This window comes from Pristiophorus japonicus, chromosome 3, assembly GCF_044704955.1.
Source record: "Pristiophorus japonicus isolate sPriJap1 chromosome 3, sPriJap1.hap1, whole genome shotgun sequence".
In the NCBI taxonomy this organism is placed as follows: Eukaryota; Metazoa; Chordata; class Chondrichthyes; family Pristiophoridae; genus Pristiophorus; species Pristiophorus japonicus.
Genome location: NC_091979.1, coordinates 1,638,922 through 1,658,269, shown reverse-complemented (window position 1 = coordinate 1,658,269; position 19,348 = coordinate 1,638,922). Strand labels below are relative to the sequence as shown.

Below are 19,348 nucleotides of genomic sequence, written 5' to 3'. Positions count from 1 at the left end.
TCCCTCTACACTGTCCCATCAAACACTCCCAGGGCAGGTACAGGGGGTTAGATACAGAGTAATGCTCCCTCTACACTGTCCCATCAAACACAGGGCAGGTACAGGGGGTTAGATACAGAGTAAAGCTCCCTCTACACTGTCCCATCAAACACTCCCAGGGCAGGTACAGGGGGTTAGATACAGAGTAAAGCTCCCTCTACACTGTCCCATCAAACACTCCCAGGGCAGGTACAGGGGGTTAGATACAGAGTAAAGCTCCCTCTACACTGTCCCATCAAACACTCCCAGGGCAGGTACAGGGGGTTAGATACAGAGTAAAGCTCCCTCTACACTGTCCCATCAAACACTCCCAGAGCAGGTACAGGGGGTTAGATACAGAGTAAAGCTCCCTCTACACTGTCCCATCAAACACTCCCAGGGCAGGGACAGCACAGTAACAGAATTCAGGAAAACATAGAAACATAGAAAATAGGTGCAGGAGTAGAATTCATGGCTGAACATGCAACTTCAGTACCCCATTCCTGCTTTCTCGCCATACCCCTTGATCCCTCTAGTAGTAAGGACTACATCTAACTCCTTTTTGAATATATTTAGTGAATTGGCCTCAACAACTTTCTGTGGTAGAGAATTCCACAGGTTCACCACTCTCTGGGTGAAGAAGTTTCTCCTCATCTCGGTCCTAAATGGCTTACCCCTTACCTTGGACAGTGACCCCTGGTTCTGGACTTCCCCAACATTGGGAACATTCTTCCTGCATCTAACCTGTCTGAACCCGTCAGAATTTTAAACGTTTCTATGAGATCCCCTCTCATTCATCTGAACTCCAGTGAATACAAGCCCAGTTGATCCAGTCTTTCTTGATAGGTCAGTCCCGCCATCCTGGGAATCAGTCTGGTGAACCTTCGCTGCACTCCCTCAATAGCAAGAATGTCCTTCCTCAAGTTAGGAGACCAAAACTGTACACAATACTCCAGGTGTGGCGTCACCAAGGCCCTGTACAACTGTAGCAACACCTCCCTGCCCCTGTACTCAAATCCCCTCGCTATGAAGGCCAACATGCCATTTGCTTTCTTAACCGCCTGCTGTACCTGCATGCCAACCTTCAATGACTGATGTACCATGACACCCAGGTCTCGTTGCACCTCCCCTTTTCCAAATCTGTCACCATTCAGATAATAGTCTGTCTCTCTGTTTTTACCACCAAAGTGGATAACCTCACATTTATCCACATTATACTTCATCTGCCATGTATTTGCCCACACACCTAACCTACAAGTCACTCTGCAGCCTCATAGCATCCTCCTCGCAGCTCACACTGCCACCCAACTTAGTGTCATCCGCAAATTTGGAGATACTACATTTAATCCCCTCGTCTAAATCATTAATGTACAGTGTAAACAGCTGGGGCCCCAGCACAGAACCTTGCGGTACCCCACTAGTCACTGCCTGCCATTCTGAAAAGTACCTATTTACTCCTACTCTTTGCTTCCTGTCTGCCAACCAGTTCTCAATCCACGTCAACACACTACCCCCAATCCCATGTGCTTTAACTTTGCACATTAATCTCTTGTGTGGGACCTTGTCGAAAGCCTTCTGAAAGTCCAAATACACCACATCAACTGGTTCTCCCTTGTCCACTCTACTGGAAACATCCTCAAAAAATTCCAGAAGATTTGTCAAGCATGATTTCCCTTTCACAAATCCATGCTGACTTGGACCTATCATGTCACCTCTTTCCAAATGCGCTGCTATGACATCCTTCATAATTGATTCCATCATTTTACCCACTACCGATGTCTGGCTGACCGGTCTATAATTCCCTGTTTTCTCTCTCCCTTTTTTTAAAAGTGGGGTTCCATTGGCTACCCTCCACTCGATAGGAACTGATCCAGAGTCAATGGAATGTTGGAAAATGACTCAATGCATCCGCTATTTCCAAGGCCACCTCAAGTACTCTGGGATGCAGACCATCAGGCCCTGGGGATTTATCGGCCTTCAATCCCATCAATTTCCCCAACACAATTTCCCGACTAATAAAGATTTCCCTCAGTTCCTCCTCCTTACTAGACCCTCTGACCCCTTTTATATCAGGAAGGTTGTTTGTATCCTCCTTAGTGAATACTGAACCAAAGTACTTGTTCAATTAGTCTGCTATTTCTTTGTTCCCCGTTATGACTTCCCCTGATTCTGACTGCAGGGGACCTACGTTTGTCTTTACTAACCTTTTTCTCTTTACATATCTGTAGAATATTTGCAATCCGTCTTAATGTTCCCTGCAAGCTTCTTCTCGTACGCCATTTTCCCTGCCCTAATCAAACCCTTTGTCGTCCTCTGCTGAGTTCTAAATTTCTCCCAGTCTCCGGGTTCACTGCTATTTCTGGCCAATTTGTATGCCACTTCCTTGGCTTTAATACTATCCCTGATTTCCCTTGATAGCCACGGTTGAGCCACCTTCCCTTTTTTAGTTTTACGCCAGACAGGAATGTACAATTGTTGTAGTTCATCCATGTGGGAAGGTCTAAGACAGGTTTACAGAGCATATGTGTGAATGTACGGTGTGGTAAACACGGTTGGTGAGCTGGATATGCCAATAGCAACATGGGAATATGATGTGGCGATAACGGAGACCTGGATCAAAAAAGGGCAGGATTGCGTACTAACTAATGCTGGATATCGGGTGTTCAGGGTGGCAGTATTGTTAGGGAGAATATTAGTGCTGGAGAGAGGATGTCCTGGAGGGGCCAAGGATCGAATCTATTTGTTTCGAGTTAAATAATAGTGGTACCATTACACTACTAGGTGTATTCTCTCAGCCTCCAACTGGGGGGAAAGATCAAGGAACAGGAGCAGGAGCAGGAACATAGTCGTCACACCGGATTGACGGGACGAACGGCTGCTGTGCTGTAACCATTCTATGGGGGACTTCAATGATCCTAATATAGACTGGGATAGTAGTGTAAAGGGCAGAGAGGGGGAAGAATTTCTCGTGTGCTCAGGAGAACTTCTTGATCAGTTTGTTTCTGACCCAACGAGACAGTTTTTTAACCGATAAGGGGTTATGGGGAGCGGGCGGGGAAGTGGAGCTGAGTCCATGATCAGATCAGGCATGATGGTATTAAATGGCGGAGCAGGCTCGAGGGGCCGAATGTTGCTCCTATTATGTTCTTATGAAGAAGGCATTGCTGGTTCTGGGAGTGAGCAACTGTGAGTGGGGGAACATTTCGGGAACAGTGTTCACAATATCATAAAGTTTAGGCTAGCTATGGAAAAGGACAGGGAGCAATCTAGAGTAGAATAGTTAATTGGAGGAATGCAAATTTCAGTGGGTTGATTATGGATCTGGCCTGAGTAAATTGGAATTCAAGATTGGCAGGCAAAACTAATCGAACAATGGGCTGCATTTAAAGAGGAGATAGTTCACCAAAGACCGCCCTAAGTGGAGGAAGTGCATCCGGGAGGGCGCTGAGCACCTCGAGTCTCGTCGCCGAGAGCATGCAGAAACCAAGCTCAGGCAGCGGAAGGAGCGAGCGGCAAACCTGTCCCACCCTCCCCTTCCCTCAACCACTGTCTGTCCCACCTGTGACAGGGACTGTGGCTCTCGTATTGGACTGTTCAGTCACCTGAGAACTCACTTCAGGAGTGGAAGCAAGTCTTCCTCGATTCTGAGGGATGGCCAACGATGATGATGAGGAGTTAGGGGATAGTTGAGGTACTTTCCCATGAGGGAGAAAGGTTAGGCAATCAAAGCCAGAGATCCCTGGATAACGAAAGAGATGGAAACATGAAGCAGAAAAGGCGCATATAACAGATGTCAGGGTAAGAATCGGGCTGAATATTGAAAGTTCAGAGAGGAAGTGAAAAAAAAATCACAGGCAAAGAGTGAGTCCGAGATTCGATTGGCAGCTAACAAAAGGGAATTCAAAAGTCTTCAATAGGCAAAAAATAGTAAAGGGGTAGGGACCAGCATGGAGGCAGAGGCCATGGTTGAGGTATTAAATGATTCCGTTGCATCTGTCTTTACCAAGGAAGAAGATGCTGCCAAAGTCAGTGATAGAGGCGGTAGCTGAGAGATTGGATCAGGTAACAATGAATAGAGCAGGTACCAGAAAGGCTGGCTGTAGTTAGTCGATAAATCACCAGGACCGGATGGGATGCATCCTGGGATGTTGAGGGAAGTTCAGGAGGAAATGGCGGAGGTACTGGCCATAATCCTCCTTGGATACGGGGCTGGTGCCAGAGGACTAAAGAATTGCAAATGTTACACCCTGGTTCAACAAAGTGTGTAAGGATCAACCCAGAAACTACAGGCCGCTCAGTTTAACCTCGGGAGTGGGGGAGCTTTTAGAAACAGTAATCTGGGACAAAATTAACAGCCACTTGGACAAGTGTGGGTTAAGGAAAGCCAGCACGGATTTGTTAAAGGCAAATCACATTTAACCAACTTGATGGAGTTTTTTGATGAGATAACAGATGGTTGATGAGGGTAATGTGGTTGATGTGGTGTACGTAGATTTCCAAAAGGCATTTGATGAGGTGCCACATGATTGGCTTACAGCAAAACTGAAGCCCATGGAATACCAGGGACAGTGGCAACATGGATACGGAATTGACTCAGTGACAGGAAACAGAGTAGTGGTGAATGGTTTTTTTGGACTGGAGCAAGGTATACAGTGGTGTTCCCCAGGGGTCAGTACTGGGACCACTGCTTTTCCTGATATATATTAATGATCTGCACTTGGGTGTACAGGGCACAATTTCAAAATTTCCATCAAACATTCCCAAAGCAGGTACAGCACGGGTTAGATACAGAGTAAAGCTCCCTCTACACCGTCACATCAAACACTCCCAGGGTCCTGAACTTAAGGAAAGCTAACTTCAATGGTATGAGGCGTAAATTAGCTCGCATAGACTGGCGAGTGATACTGAAAGGGTTGACGGTGGATAGGCAATGGCAAACATTTAAAGATCACATGGATGACCTTCAATAATTGTACATCCCTGTCTGGAGTAAAAATAAAACGGGGAAGGTAGCTCAACCGTGGTTAACAAGGGAAATTAAGGATAGTGTTAAATCCAAGGAAGAGGCATATAAATTGGCCAGAAAAAGCAGCAAACCTGAGGACTTGGAGAATTTTATAATACAGCAGAGGAGGACAAAGGGTTTAATTAGGAGGGGGAAAATAGAGTATGAGAGGAAGCTTGCTGGGAACATAAAAACTGACTGCAAAAGCTTCTATAGATATGTGAAGAGAAAAAAATTAGTGAAAACAAAAGTACATCCCTTGCAGACAAATTCAGATGAATTTATAATGGGGAACAAAGAAATGGCTGACCGGTTAAACAAATACTTTGGTTCAGTCTTCACAAAGGATGACACGAATAATCTTCGGGAAATACTGGGGGACCGAGGGTCTAGTGAGAAGGAGGAACTGAAGGAAATCCTTATTAGGCAGGAAATTGTGTTAGGGAAATTGATGGGATTGAAGGCCGATAAATCCCTGGGGCCTGATAGTCTGCATCCCAGAGTACTTAAGGAAGTGGCCCTAGAAATAGTGGATGCATTGGTGATCATTTTCCAACAGTCTATCGACTCTGGATCGGTTCCTATGGACTGGAGGGTAGCTAATGTAACAGCACTTTTTAAGAAAGGAGGCAGAGAGAAAACGGGTAATTATCGATCTGTTAGCCTGATATCAGTAGTGGGGAAAATGTTGGAATCAATTATTAAAGACAAAATAGCAGCACATTTGGAAAGCAGTGATGGGATTGGTCCAAGTCAGCATGGATTTATGAAAGGGAAACCCACTGGACAAACCTAGGATTTTTTGAGGATGTAACTAGTAGAGTGGACTGGGGAGAACCAGTGGATGTGATGTATTTAGACTTTCAAAAGGCTTTTGACAAGGTCCCACACAAGAGATTGGTGTGCAAAATTAAAGCACATGATATTGGGGGTAATGTACTGACGTGGATAGAGAACTGGTTGGCAGACAGGAAGCAGAGAGTCTGGATAAATGGGTCCTTTTCAGAATGGCAGGCAGTGACAATGGGGTGCCGCAGGGCTCAGTGCTGGGACCCCAGCTATTTACAATATACATTAATGATTTAGATGAAAGAATTGAGTGTAGTATCTCCAAGTTTGCAGATGACATTAAGCTGGGTGGCGGTGTAAGCTGTGAGGAGGATGCTATGAGGCTGCAGGGTGACTTGGACAGGTTAGGTGAGTGGGCAAATGCATGGCAGATGAGTATAATGTGGATAAATGTGAGTTTATCCACTTTGGGGGCAAAAATACGAAGACAGAATATTATCTGAATGGCGACAGATTAGGAAAAGGGAGGTGCAACGAGACCTGGGTGTCATGGTACATCAGTCATTGAAGGTTGGCATGCAGGTACAGCAGGCGGTGAAGAAGGCAAATGGTATGTTGGCCTTTATAGCGAGGGGATTTGAGTATAGGAGCAGGGATGTCTTACTGCAGTTGTACAGGGCCTTGGTGAGGCCTCACCTGGAATATTGTGTTCAGTTTTGGTCTCCTAATCTGAGGAAGGACGTTCTTGCTATTGAGGGAGTGCAGCGAAGTGTGGAAAGTATTTTTATCTAAGCTGATACCATACGGTATTTGTGTGCCTTTTGATTAAAATGGAGTCCTAGCCCTTCCAGAACTTTATGCATTTTAGCAGTCAGCTTGCATAAACAGCTAAACCTGCTGTGAGATGTCTGATGGCCATCAGACAGCTAGGAGACAAGTCATGCTGAGACAAGTAACCCCCCATGGTGCTCTCCTATTGTCTACACTACAGGAGTTCCATGTCACCCCACCCTTATCTTCTAGCCATTATCTCTTTCCGAGACCTCATCCATTTGATGCAAACAGATAAACTGACCAGGAAATTGAAACAATCCTGACACAATACAAGACAGGTGATAGCCCATTACCTATGACTCATGGAGTAATGGCCGTTTGGCTTTCTGATAACCCTGACAAAAGGAAATATCTGGACACCATGTCAGGACCAGGATATAGTAATTAACTCTTTATCTGTATTCACTGACTGTGAGACAGAGCAATACACAGGGAGAGGCCAGAACTTTGGTTTTACTGTATAAATATCTTGTTAAACTGAACCATTTGGGAGGTGTTCACTTAGCCCTTGACTGAGTGTGACCTGCCCCTTGCGAGCAAGTAAATTAAAAAGGAAACTTCTACCGGAGCTGTAAGTGTCGGAGTCATTCTTTTCGGAGGTCGAGATTTCGACAGAAGGTTCACCAGACTGACTCCAGGGATGGCTGGACTGCCATATGAGGAGAGACTGGATCAACTGGGCCTGTAGTCACTGGAGTTTAGAAGAATGAGAGGGGATCTCATAGAAACATATAAAATTCTGACGGGACTGGACAGGTTAGATGCAGGAAGAATGTTCCCGATGTTGGGGAAGTCCAGAACCAGGGGTCACAGTCTAAGGATAAGGGGTAAGCCATTTAGGACTGAGATGAGGAGAAACTTCTTCACCCAGAGAGTGGTGAACCTGTGGAATTCTCTACCGCAGAAAGTTGTTGAGGGCAGTTCGTTGGATATATTCAAGAGGGAGTTAGATGTGGCCCTTACGGCCAAAGGGATCAAGGGGTATGGAGAGAAAGCAGGAAAGGGGTACTGAGGTGAATGATCAGCCATGATCTTATTGAATGGCGGTGCAGGCTCGAAGGGCTAAATGGCCTACTCCTGCACCTATTTTCTATGTTTCTATGTTTATAGATACAGAGTAAAGCTCCCTCTGCACTGTCCCATCAAACACTCCCAGGGCAGGCACAGGGGGTTAGATACAGAGTAAAGCTCCCTCTACACTGTCCCATCAAACACTCCCAGGGCAGGTACAGGGGGTTAGATACAGAGTAAAGCTCACTCTACACTGTCCCATCAAACACTCCCAGGGCAGGCACAAGGGGTTAGATACAGAGTAAAGCTCCCTCTACACTGTCCCATCAAACACTCCCAGGGCAGGTACAGGGGGTTAGATACAGAGTAAAGCTCCCTCTACACTGTCCTATCAAACACTCCCAGGGCAGGTACAGGGGGTTAGATACAGAGTAAAGCTCCCTCTACACTGTCCCATCAAACACTCCCAGGGCAGGTACAGGGGGTTAGATACAGAGTAAAGCTCCCTCTACACTGTCCCATCAAACACTCCCAGGGCAGGCACAGCATGGGGTTAGATACAGAGTAAAGCTCCCTCTACACTGTCCCATCAAACACTCCCAGGGCAGGTACACCACGGGGTTAGATACAGAGTAAAGCTCCCTCTACACTGTCCCATCAAACACTCCCAGGGCAGGTACACCACGGGGTTAGATACAGAGTAAAGCTCCCTCTACACTGTCCCATCAAACACTCCCAGGGCAGGTACAGGGGGTTAGATACAGAGTAAAGCTCCCTCTACACTGTCCCATCAAACACTCCCAGGGCAGGTACATGGTGGAATTGAGCGATTGGTGTTAGAAGCCGCCAGAGGGATGATGACAATAAAAGGTCGAATTGCAGTGCTGCCGCCACCAGTTTGTTTTTCGTGTGGGGCACGATGACAAAACTCCTCGAAGCGACAATTAGTCTGACCTCTCGCACAGCGCGGTGGGGGCGGCTGTGAGCGGTTCTCCCCGTAACATGGTACAGCCCGGGGTGGGCGGGCTGTGAGCGGTTCTCCCCGTAACATGGTACAGCCCGGGGGTGGGCGGGCTGTGAGCGGTTCTCCCCGTAACATGGTACAGCCCGGGGTGGGCGGGCTGTGAGCGGTTCTCCCCGTAACATGGTACAGTCCGGGGGTGGGCGGCTGTGAGCGGTTCTCCCCGTAACATGGTACAGCCCGGGGGTGGGCGGGCTGTGAGCGGTTCTCCCCGTAACATGGTACAGCCCGGGGGTTCAGCGGGCTGTGAGCGGTTCTCCCCGTAACATGGTACAGTACAGGGGTGGGCGGGCTGTGAGCGGTTCTCCCCGTAACATGGTACAGTACAGGGGTGGGCGGGCTGTGAGCAGTTCTCCCCGTAACATGGTACAGCCCGGGGGTGGGGGCGGCTGTGAGCGGTTCTCCCCGTAACATGGTACAGCCCGGGGGTGGGCGGGCTGTGAGCGGTTCTCCCCGTAACATGGTACAGCCCGGGGGTGGGCGGGCTGTGAGCGGTTCTCCCCGTAACATGGTACAGCCCGGGGGTTCAGCGGGCTGTGAGCGGTTCTCCCCGTAACATGGTACAGCCCGGGGGGAGTGAGTGATTATCCCTCATTTTTTTTTGTTTTAAAAATATATACTTTGTTCATATAAAAATTTTCAGGATACATTTGAAAAGCGTTCAGTACATTTGGATGCATTCCATACAATATATCCGGGTACAAAGGTCATTATATTACATACGATACGATACATACATTACCATACATTCAATACGTATGATATTCATTTGATCGAATACACAGCATGTACTTTTACATTTTTTCAGGGTGCCCCCACGCTCGGCCCGAGGGGGGTTAATTACTGATCCCAGCCCCTTAAAGTACAAAGGCAGAAGGGCCTTACCCATGGTGCCTTTGCGGTAACTGCACCAACCTTTACTGCGTCCCTCAGCACGTACTCCTGGACCTTGGATTGTGTCAGTCTGCAACACTCGGCCGTGGACAGCTCCTTGCTCTGGAAGACCAGCAAGTTTCGGGAAGACCAAAGAGCCTCTTTGACCGAGTTGATGGCTCTCCAGCAGCAGGTGATGTCTGTCTGGGTGTGTGTCCCGGGGAACAGTCCGCAGAGCACAGAGTCCTGTGTTACGGAGCTGCTCGGGATGAACCTCGACAGCAACCACTGCATCTCTTTCCAGACCTGCCTTGCGAAGGGGCAATCCCGAAGGAGATGGATGACAGTCTTGTCCGCACCACAGCCAACTCGGGGGCACCATGCCGTGTCTCTGAAACCCCGGCTGTGCACGAAGGATCTGACGGGTAAGGCCCTCCTCACCGCCAACCAAGCGACGTCTTGGTGCTTGTGTGAAAGCTCTGGTGATGAGACATTATGCCAAACATGTTCGACAGTCTGCTCGAGGAACCGTCCGACAGGATCCATCATCTCCTTCTTCCATAGGGTGTCCAGAACCTTCCATGTTGACCACTGCTTCATGGCCTTGTGGTCAAAGGTGTTTTTCTTGAAAAGCTTTTCCACGAAGGACAGGTGGTGAGGCATGGTCCAACTGGTTGGGGCATTCCGTGGCAGCGTGGCTAGACCCATCCTTCGCAACACCGGGGACAGAGAGAATCTCAGCACGTAGTGACACTTGGTGCTTGTGTACCGGGGGTCAGTGCACAGCTGGAGCAGCCGCACACAAAGGTGGCCATCAGGATGAGGACCACGTTTGAAACATCCTTTCCTCCACTGTCCAGAGATTTGTACATCGTGTCTCTGCGGACACGGTCCATTTTCGATCTCCATATGAAGTGGAAGACGGCCCGGGTGACTGCTGGGGCACAGGAGCGAGAGATGGGCCAGACCTGTGCCACGTACAACAACCCCGAGAGCACCTCACTCCTGATGACCAGGTTCTTTCCTGCCATGGAGAGGGAGCACAGCTTCCACCATCCCAGTTTATGTTTGGCTTTAGCGATACGCTCTTCCCAGTTTTTGGCACACGCCTTGTCCGCTCCGAACCATATTCCCAACACCTTCAGGTAATCTGGCTTAACGGTGAAGGGAATAAAGGATCGGTCGGCCCAGTTGCCAAAGAGCATGGCCTCGCTTTTGCTGCGATTGACCTTTGCTCCCGAGGCCTGTTCAAACTGGTCGCAGATTGTGAGCAATCTGCGGACCGACTGTGGATCCGAGCAAAAGACAGCGACGTCGTCCATGTACAGGGAGGTCTTGACCTGAGCGCCTCCGCTGCCTGGGATCGTCACCCCTCTAATGCCCGCATCCTTCCTGATGGACCCGGCAAAGGGCTCGATACAACACACAAACAAGACAGAGGAGAGAGGACAGCCTTGCCTGACTCCAGACCTGATCGGAAAGCTTTCAGTTTCCCAGCCGTTGATTAGGACTGCACTACTGATGTCTGTGTAGGGCAGTTGGATCCAATTGCGGATACCCTCCCCAAACCCCATCTTGGAGAGCACATCCATCAGGTACGTGTGCAATATCCTGTCCAAGGCCTTCTCCTGGTCTAAGCTGATTAAACAGGTGTTCACCCTCCTGTCCCGCACGTAGGCGATCGTATCCCTGAGTAGCGCCAGGCTATAAGAGACCTTCCTGCCGGGGACAGCACAGGTCTGGTACGAGTGGATCACCAGCTCCAGAGCAGACTTGACCCTGTTGGCAATGACCTTTGACAGGATCTTGTAGTCCACATTGAGCAGCGGAATGGGCCGCCAGTTTTTAATTTCCTCCCTCTCCCCCTTCTGCTTAAATAGAACTTAAAGAAAGGTAACTTCGATGGTATAAGACATGAATTGGCTAGAATAGACTGGTGAATGATACTTAAAGGATTGACGGTGGATAAACAATGGCAAACATTTAAAGATCACATGGATGAACTTCAACAATTGTACATCCCTGTCTGGAGTAAAAATAAAACGGGGAAGGTGGCTCAACCGTGGCTAACAAGTGAAATTAGGGATAGTGTTAAATCCAAGGAGGACGCATATAAATTGGCCAGAAAAAGCAGAAAACCTGAGGACTGGGAGAAATTTAGAATTCAGCAGAGGAGGAAAAAAGGTTTAATTAGGAGGGGGAAAATAGAGTATGAGAGGAAGCTTGCAGGGAACATAAAAACTGACTGCAAAAGCTTTGATAGATATGTGAAGATAAAATGTGTACGGGGGCATGCTTCTGGCCAGCAGCATGTCAGAATCGATGAGGAAAGGCATCATTACCCCCATAGAAACATAGAAACATAGAAACATAGAAACATAGAAAATAGGTGCAGGAGGAGGCCATTCAGCCCTTCGAGCCTGCACCGCCATTCAATAAGATCATGGCTGAACATTCACCTTAGTACCCCTTCCCTGCCTTCTCCCATACCCCTTGATCCCTTTAGCTGTACAGGCCTTATCTAACTCCCTCTTGAATATATCCAACGAACTGGCCTCAACAACTTTCTGTGGTAGAGAATTCCACAGGGTCACGATTCTCTGGGTGAAGAAGTTTCTCCTCATCTCGGTCCTAAATGGCTTACCCCTTATCCTTAGACTGTGACCCCTGGTTCTGGACTTCCCCAACATTGGGAACATTCTTCCTGCATCTAACCTGTCTGAACCCATCAGAATTTTAAACGTTTCTATGAGATCCCCTCTCATTCTTCTGAACTCCAGTGAATACAAGCCCAGTTGATCCAGTCTTTCTTGATATGTCAGTTCCGCCATCCCGGGAATCAGTCTGGTGAACCTTCGCTGCACTCCCTCAATAGCAAGAATGTCCTTCCTCAAGTTAGGAGACCAAAACTGTACACAATACTCCAGGTGTGGCCTCACCAAGGCCCTGTACAACTGTAGTAACACCTCCCTGCCCCTGTACTCAAATCCCCTCGCTATGAAGGCCAACATGCCATTTGCTTTCTTAACCGCCTGCTGTACCTGCATGCCAACATTCAATGACTAATGACACCCAGGTCTCGTTGCACCTCCCCTTTTCCTAATCTGTCACCATTCAGATAATAGTCTGTCTCTCTGTTTTTACCACCAAAGTGGATAACCTCACATTTATCCACATTATACTTCATCTGCCACGCATTTGCCCACTCACCTAACCTATCCAAGTCACTCTACAGCCTCATAGCATCCTCCTCGCAGCTCACACTGCCACCCAACTTAGTGTCATCTACAAATTTGGAGACAATACATTTAATCCCCTCGTCTAAATCATTAATGTACAGTGTATACAGCTGGGGCCCCAGCACAGAACCTTGCGGTACCCCACTAGTCACTGCCTGCCATTCTGAAAAGTACCCATTTACTCCTACTCTTTGCTTCCTGTCTGACAACCAGTTCTCAATCCACGTCAGCACACTACCCCCCAATCCCATGTGCTTTAACTTTGCACATTAATCTCTTGTGTGGGACCTTGTCGAACGCCTTCTGAAAGTCCAAATACACCACATCAACTGGTTCTCCCTTGTCCACTCTACTGGAAACATCCTCAAAAAATTCCAGAAGATTTGTCAAGCATGATTTCCCTTTCACAAATCCATGCTGACTTGGACCTATCATGTCACCTCTTTCCAAATGCGCTGCTATGACATCCTTAATAATTGATTCCATCATTTTACCCACTACCGATGTCAGGCTGACCGGTCTATAATTCCCTGTTTTCTCTCTCCCTCCTTTTTTAAAAAGTGGGGTTACATTGGCTACCCTCCACTCAATAGGAACTGATCCAGAGTCAATGGAATGTTGGAAAATGACTGTCAATGCATCCGCTATTTCCAAGGCCACCTCCTTAAGTACTCTGGGATGCAGTCCATCAGGCCCTGGGGATTTATCGGCCTTCAATCCCATCAATTTCCCCAACACAATTTCCCGACTAATAAGGATTTCCCTCAGTTCCTCCTTCTTATTAGACTCTCTGACCCCTTTTATATCCGGAAGGTTGTTTGTGTTCTCCTTAGTGAATACCGAACCAAAGTACTTGTTCAATTGGTCTGACATTTATTTCTTCCCCGTTATGACTTCCCCTGATTCTGACTGCAGGGGACCTATGTTTGTCTTTACTAACCTTTTTCTCTTTACATATCTATAGACGCTTTTGCAATCCGCCTTAATGTTCCCTGCAAGCTTCTTCTCGTACTCCATTTTCCCTGCCCTAATCAAACCCTTTGTCCTCCTCTGCTGAGTTCTAAATTTCTCCCAGTCCCCGGGTTCGCTGCTATTTCTGGCCAATTTGTATGCCACTTCCTTGGCTTTAATACTATTCCTGATTTCCCTTGATAGCCACGGTTGAGCCACCTTCCCTTTTTTATTTTTACACCAGACAGGGATGTACAATTGTTGTAGTTCATCCATGCGGTCTCTAAATGTCTGCCATTGCCCATCCACAGTCAATCCCTTAAGTATCATTTGCCAATCTATCCTAGCCAATTCACGCCTCATACCTTCAAAGTTACCCTTCTTTAAGTTCTGGACCATGGTCTCTGAATTAACTGTTTCATTCTCCATCCTAATGTAGAATTCCACCATATTATGGTCACTCTTCCCCAAGGGGCCTCGCACAACGAGATTGCTAATTAATCTTCTCTCATTACACAACACCCAGTCTAAGATGGCCTCCCCCCGAGTTGGTTCCTCGACATATTTGTCTAGAAAACCATCCCTTATGCACTCCAGGAAATCCTCCTCCACCGTATTGCTTCCAGTTTGGTTAGCCCAATCTATGTGCATATTAAAGTCACCCATGATAACTGCTGCACCTTTATTGCATGCACCCCTAATTTCCTGTTTGATGCCCTCCCCAACATCACTACTACTGTTTGGATGCGTGACCATGGCTTGGCGGGCCAGGATCAGGGGCTAAGGGGGGCTTCCCTGGGCGCATTGCCCAGCTGGGCACATGTGTTGCACCTGCGAACACAAAGTTTCAGATCTGCATCTATTCCTGGCCACAAAACGTGTGACCTGGCAATTGCCTTCATTGTGACAATGCCCAGGTGCCCATTGTGGAGTTCTCTGATGAACACCTCTCTGCCCATCTGGGCCATGACTACGCGGTTTCCCCACAGTAGGGAATCGGCCTGAATCGAGAGTTCATCCTTGCGCCTGTGAAATGGTTTAAATTTCTCAGGGCATGCCCTGTACGTGGCTGCCCAGTCCCCATTCAGGACACATTTCTTGACTAGAGACAATAGCGGGTCTCTATTTGTCCAGACTTTAATCTGACGGGCTGTCACGGGTGAGCCTTCGCTTCCGAAAGCTTCAACAGCCATGACCATCTCAGCAGCATGCTCGGTAGCCCCCTCAGTGGTGGCTAGTGGGAGCCTGCTGAGTGCATCGGCGCAGTTTTTGGTGCCCGGTCTGTGCCGAATTGTGTAGACATCGGCAGCTAACGTGAGTGCCCACCTCTGTATGCGGGCCGACGCATTTGCATTTATGGCCTTGTTGTCGGCCAAAAGGGACGTTAGGGGTTTGTGATCTGTCTCCAGCTCAAATTTCCTGCCAAACAGGCACTGGTGCATTTTTTTTACCGCATACACACATGCAAGCGCCTCCTTTTCTACCATCCCGTAGCCCCTTTCTGCCTGGGACAGACTCCTGGAGGCATAAGCTATCAGCTGTAACTGACCCTTGGCATTGATATGCTGCAACACACACCCGACACCATAGGACGACACATCGCACGTTAACACAAGTTTCTTACATGGGTCATATAGCGTTAATAGATTGTTGGAGCATAACAAATTGCGTGCTCTATTAAAAGCCCTTTCCTGGCTGTCCCCCCAGACCCATTCACGACCTTTGCGTAGGAGCATGTGTAGCGGCTCTAACAGCGTGCTCAATTTGGGAAGAAAGTTACCAAAATAGTTCAGGAGCCCCAGGAACGAATGCAGCTCCGTCGTGTTACGGGGTCTGGGTGCTCTCTGGATCGCTTCCGTTTTGGACGCAGTAGGGCTGATCCCGTCTGCTGCTACCCTCATCCCCAGGAATTCTACCTCTGGAGCTAGGAAAACGCACTTCGCCTTTTTCAGTCGCAGACCTACCCGGTCCAGTCTGCGTAGCACCTCCTCCAGGTTGTGGAGATGTTCTTCAGTATCGTAACCCGTAATGAGGATGTCGTCTTGAAAAACCACCGTCCTTGGACTCGACTTGAGGAGACTTTCCACGTTTCGTTGAAAGATCGCGGCGGCCGAGCGAATCCTGAACGGACATCTGTTATACTCAAACAATCCCTTGTGTGTCGTGATGGTGGTCAGCTTCTTCGACTCACTCGCCAGCTCCTGGGTCATGTAAGCTGAGGTCAGGTCCAATTTTGAAATAAGTTTGCAAAGAGGTCCTCCGCTCTCGGTAGCGGGTGCTGGTCTTGGAGTGACACCCGATTGATGGTGGCCTTGTAATCGCCACATATCCTGACCGACCCATCCGCCTTGAGCACCGGCACAATCGGGCTCGCCCAGTCACTGAATTCGACTGGCGAGATGATGCCTTCCCTCAGCTATCTTTTCCCGCATCACGTATGGCACCGCTCTGGCCTTGTGGTGTACTGGCCTGGCGGCCGGGTTTGTGAATCACTATCTTGGTCACATGAAGGTGCCAATGCCGGGTTGAAATAGTGAGTCAAATTTGTCCAGGACCTGTGAGCATGATATTCGCTCCACAGAAGAAATTGCATTGACATCGCCCCATTTCCAGTTCATGACAGCAAGCCAACTCCTCCCCAGCACTGCGGGACCATCCCCCGGGACACTCCAGAGTGGCAACCTGTTCTCCGAATCTTTGTGGGTCACGACTACCGTGGCGCTGCCTAGCACCGGAATGATCTCCTTTGTATATGTCCGTAGCTGTGCGTCAACCGGCAATAATTTTGGCCTCCTGGCCTTGGACGCCCACAACTTGTCGAACTGTTTGATACTCATCAGGGATTGGCTGGCCCCCGTGTTGAGCTCCATTGATACTGGGATGCCTTTGAGGAGCACTTTCATCATTATCTGTGGTGTCCTGGTGTATGAACTGTATATGTGCTCCACATGAACTCGCTGAACTTCAGCTTCCAGCGATTTCCCCCAGTGTCCATTTGGCCTCGTAGGGCTAACATCGGGCCCGTCCTCCTCGTACATCAACCTGGCTGCAGGCTTCCTGCACATACGCGCCAAGTGACCGCTGACGTGGCAATTTCTGCAGGTATATTGCTGATATCTGCAAGCTCTGGCAGGGTGTTTGCCTCCACACCTCCAACATGAGCCGTTGTTGGAAACAAAAGGTCCATTACCAGTCGATCGTCTCTGACTATCTCTGTAACTGTTCTTAAACGCACCATTGACAGGTGTTGATGGCCCCATTACTGGCCGCATTGTCCCTTGCGATGGCATGAATCGCCGATCAGCTAGCCATTGTCTCTGCTAAATTCCTGCTTTAGAAACATAGAAACATAGAAAATAGGTGCAGGAGTAGGCTGTTCGGCCCTTCAAGCCTGCACCACCATTCAATGAGTTCATGGCTTTGGGTTCGACTACATGCTGGGGCATGTCCGATTGCCCCTGTCTGCCTGGAGAACTGTGTGCCATGTTAACAATGTTGACTCCCTCTCCATTTACTGCATTTAAACCAAGATTTTTGTCAAACATCATCTGGTCTCTTCCTCCCCTGAGATAAATGTCGGGGCCATCAAAGCCGTCGTTTCCAGGGTCAAGTCTTTGGTCTCAATCAGTTTCCTGAAAACCCCAGCGTGCCCGATGCCCTCAATAAAAAAGTCTCGCAGCATCTCCGCTCTGCATGCATCTGGGAACTTACATCGGCTCACCAGTCGCCGGAGGTCTGCCACGAAGTCTGGAACGCTTTGCCCTTCTCGCCGCCGGTGTGTGTAAAACCGGTGTCTCGCCATGTGCATGCTGCTCGCCGGTTTAAAGTGTTCCCCGATCAACTTACTGAGCTCTTCAAAAGTCTTGTCCGCCGGCTTCTCTGGCGTTAGAAGGTCCTTCATCAGGGAGTACGTTCTGGATCCACAAACCGTCAGGAGATGAGCCCTGCGTTTGTCGGCCGAATCCTGTCCCAGCCATTCCTTAGTGACAAAACTTTGCTGTAGTCTCTCAATAAAATCATCCCAATCATCACCAACACAGTACCTCTCGTCTGTGCTGCTAGTGGCCATGCTCACGTGGTTTAAATCCCAGTCTCTCGTCGCCAATGAAATGTTCTTACTATACAGTACAAATGCACACGAGGCCCATACTTGAGAGAAGGTCACTCTGTGACCAGTAACCTTTATTAGCCAGCACTGAAGTGATGAAGGTGGGTGGAGCTTCCCCTTTTATACCTGAAAGTGCAGGTTAGGAGTTTCTCCCACAAGTTCACCACCTAGTGGTCAATGTTCTCATGGTGTACAACTGAGGTCAGCTTATACATGGGTTACAATGACAGTTAAATACATGACAGTGATGATCTTATATTGATGGCCTCTAGTTATGCTCTTCCCCACAAGTGGGAACATTCTCGTTCATAATTTTAAAGACCTCTATTAGGTCTTCACTCAGCCTTTTTTCAAGAGAAACGAGTCCCAGCCTGTTCATCCTTTCCTGATATGTAACCCTCACATTTCTGGAATCATCCTTGTAAATCTTCTCTGCACCCTCTCCAGTGCCTCTACATCCTTTTTATAATATGGCGACCAGAACTGTACACAGTGCTCCAAATGTAGTCTAACCAAGGTTTCATACAGGTTTAGTATAACTTCACTACTTTTCAATTTTATAACTCTGGAAACAAACTCTAGAGCTTGGTTTGCTTTTTATGGCCATGCTAACCCATGTCTCAATGTTTAGTGATTTGTGTATTTGTATCCAAGATCCCTTTGTTCCTCTCCCCCACCCAGACTCCACCCTCCCAGTAATAAGTGACCTCCCTATTCTTCCTAACAATGTAATACCTCACATTTATCTGTGTTGAACTTCATTTGCCAATTATATGCCCATTCTGCAAGTTTATTAAAGTCCCCCTGTAATTTGTTGCAGTCCTTCTGCAACAGTACGTTGTGGAACCAACCAGCGAGCAGGCGATCTTAGACCTAGTACTGTGTAATGAGACAGGATTAATAAATGGTCTCCCAGTAAAGGATCCTCTAAGAAAGAGTGACCATAACTTTGAATTTTAAATTCCGTTGGATGGTGAGAAAGTTGGATCTCAAGCCAGTGTCCTGATCTTGAACAAAGGCGATTACAAAGGTATGAGGGCAGAGTTGGCTAAGGTGCACTGGGAAAATAGATTAAAGTGTAGGTCGGTTGATAAGCAGTGGCAGACATTTAAGGAGTTATTTGAGTACAGGGGCAGGGAGGTGTTGCTACAGTTGTACAGGGCCTTGGTGAGGCCACACCTGGAGTATTGTGTACAGTTTTGGTCTCCTAACTTGAGGAAGGACATTATTGCTATTGAGGGAGTGCAGCGATGGTTCACCAGACTGATTCCCGGGATGACGGGACTGACCTATCAAGAAAGACTGGATCAACTGGGCTTGTATTCACTGGAGTTCAGAAGAATGAGAGGGGACCTCATAGAAACGTTTAAAATTCTGACGGGTTTAGACAGGTTAGATGCAGGAAGAATGTTCCCAATGTTGGGGAAGTCCAGAACCAGGGGTCACAGTCTAAGGATAAGGGGTAAGCCATTTAGGACCGAGATGAGGAGAAACTTCTT

At 48.2% G+C, this 19,348-nt stretch overlaps 1 non-coding gene across 1 annotated transcript; it reads left to right on the top strand.

Annotated features, from left to right (window-relative positions):
* The first annotated feature begins 8,503 nt into the window (after nucleotides 1–8,503).
* On the top strand, nucleotides 8,504–8,617 carry LOC139260661 (small nucleolar RNA SNORD89). The gene has a single exon (XR_011592841.1). It is a non-coding gene; the product is annotated as a small nucleolar RNA SNORD89 (small nucleolar RNA).
* The last annotated feature ends 10,731 nt before the right edge of the window (nucleotides 8,618–19,348 follow it).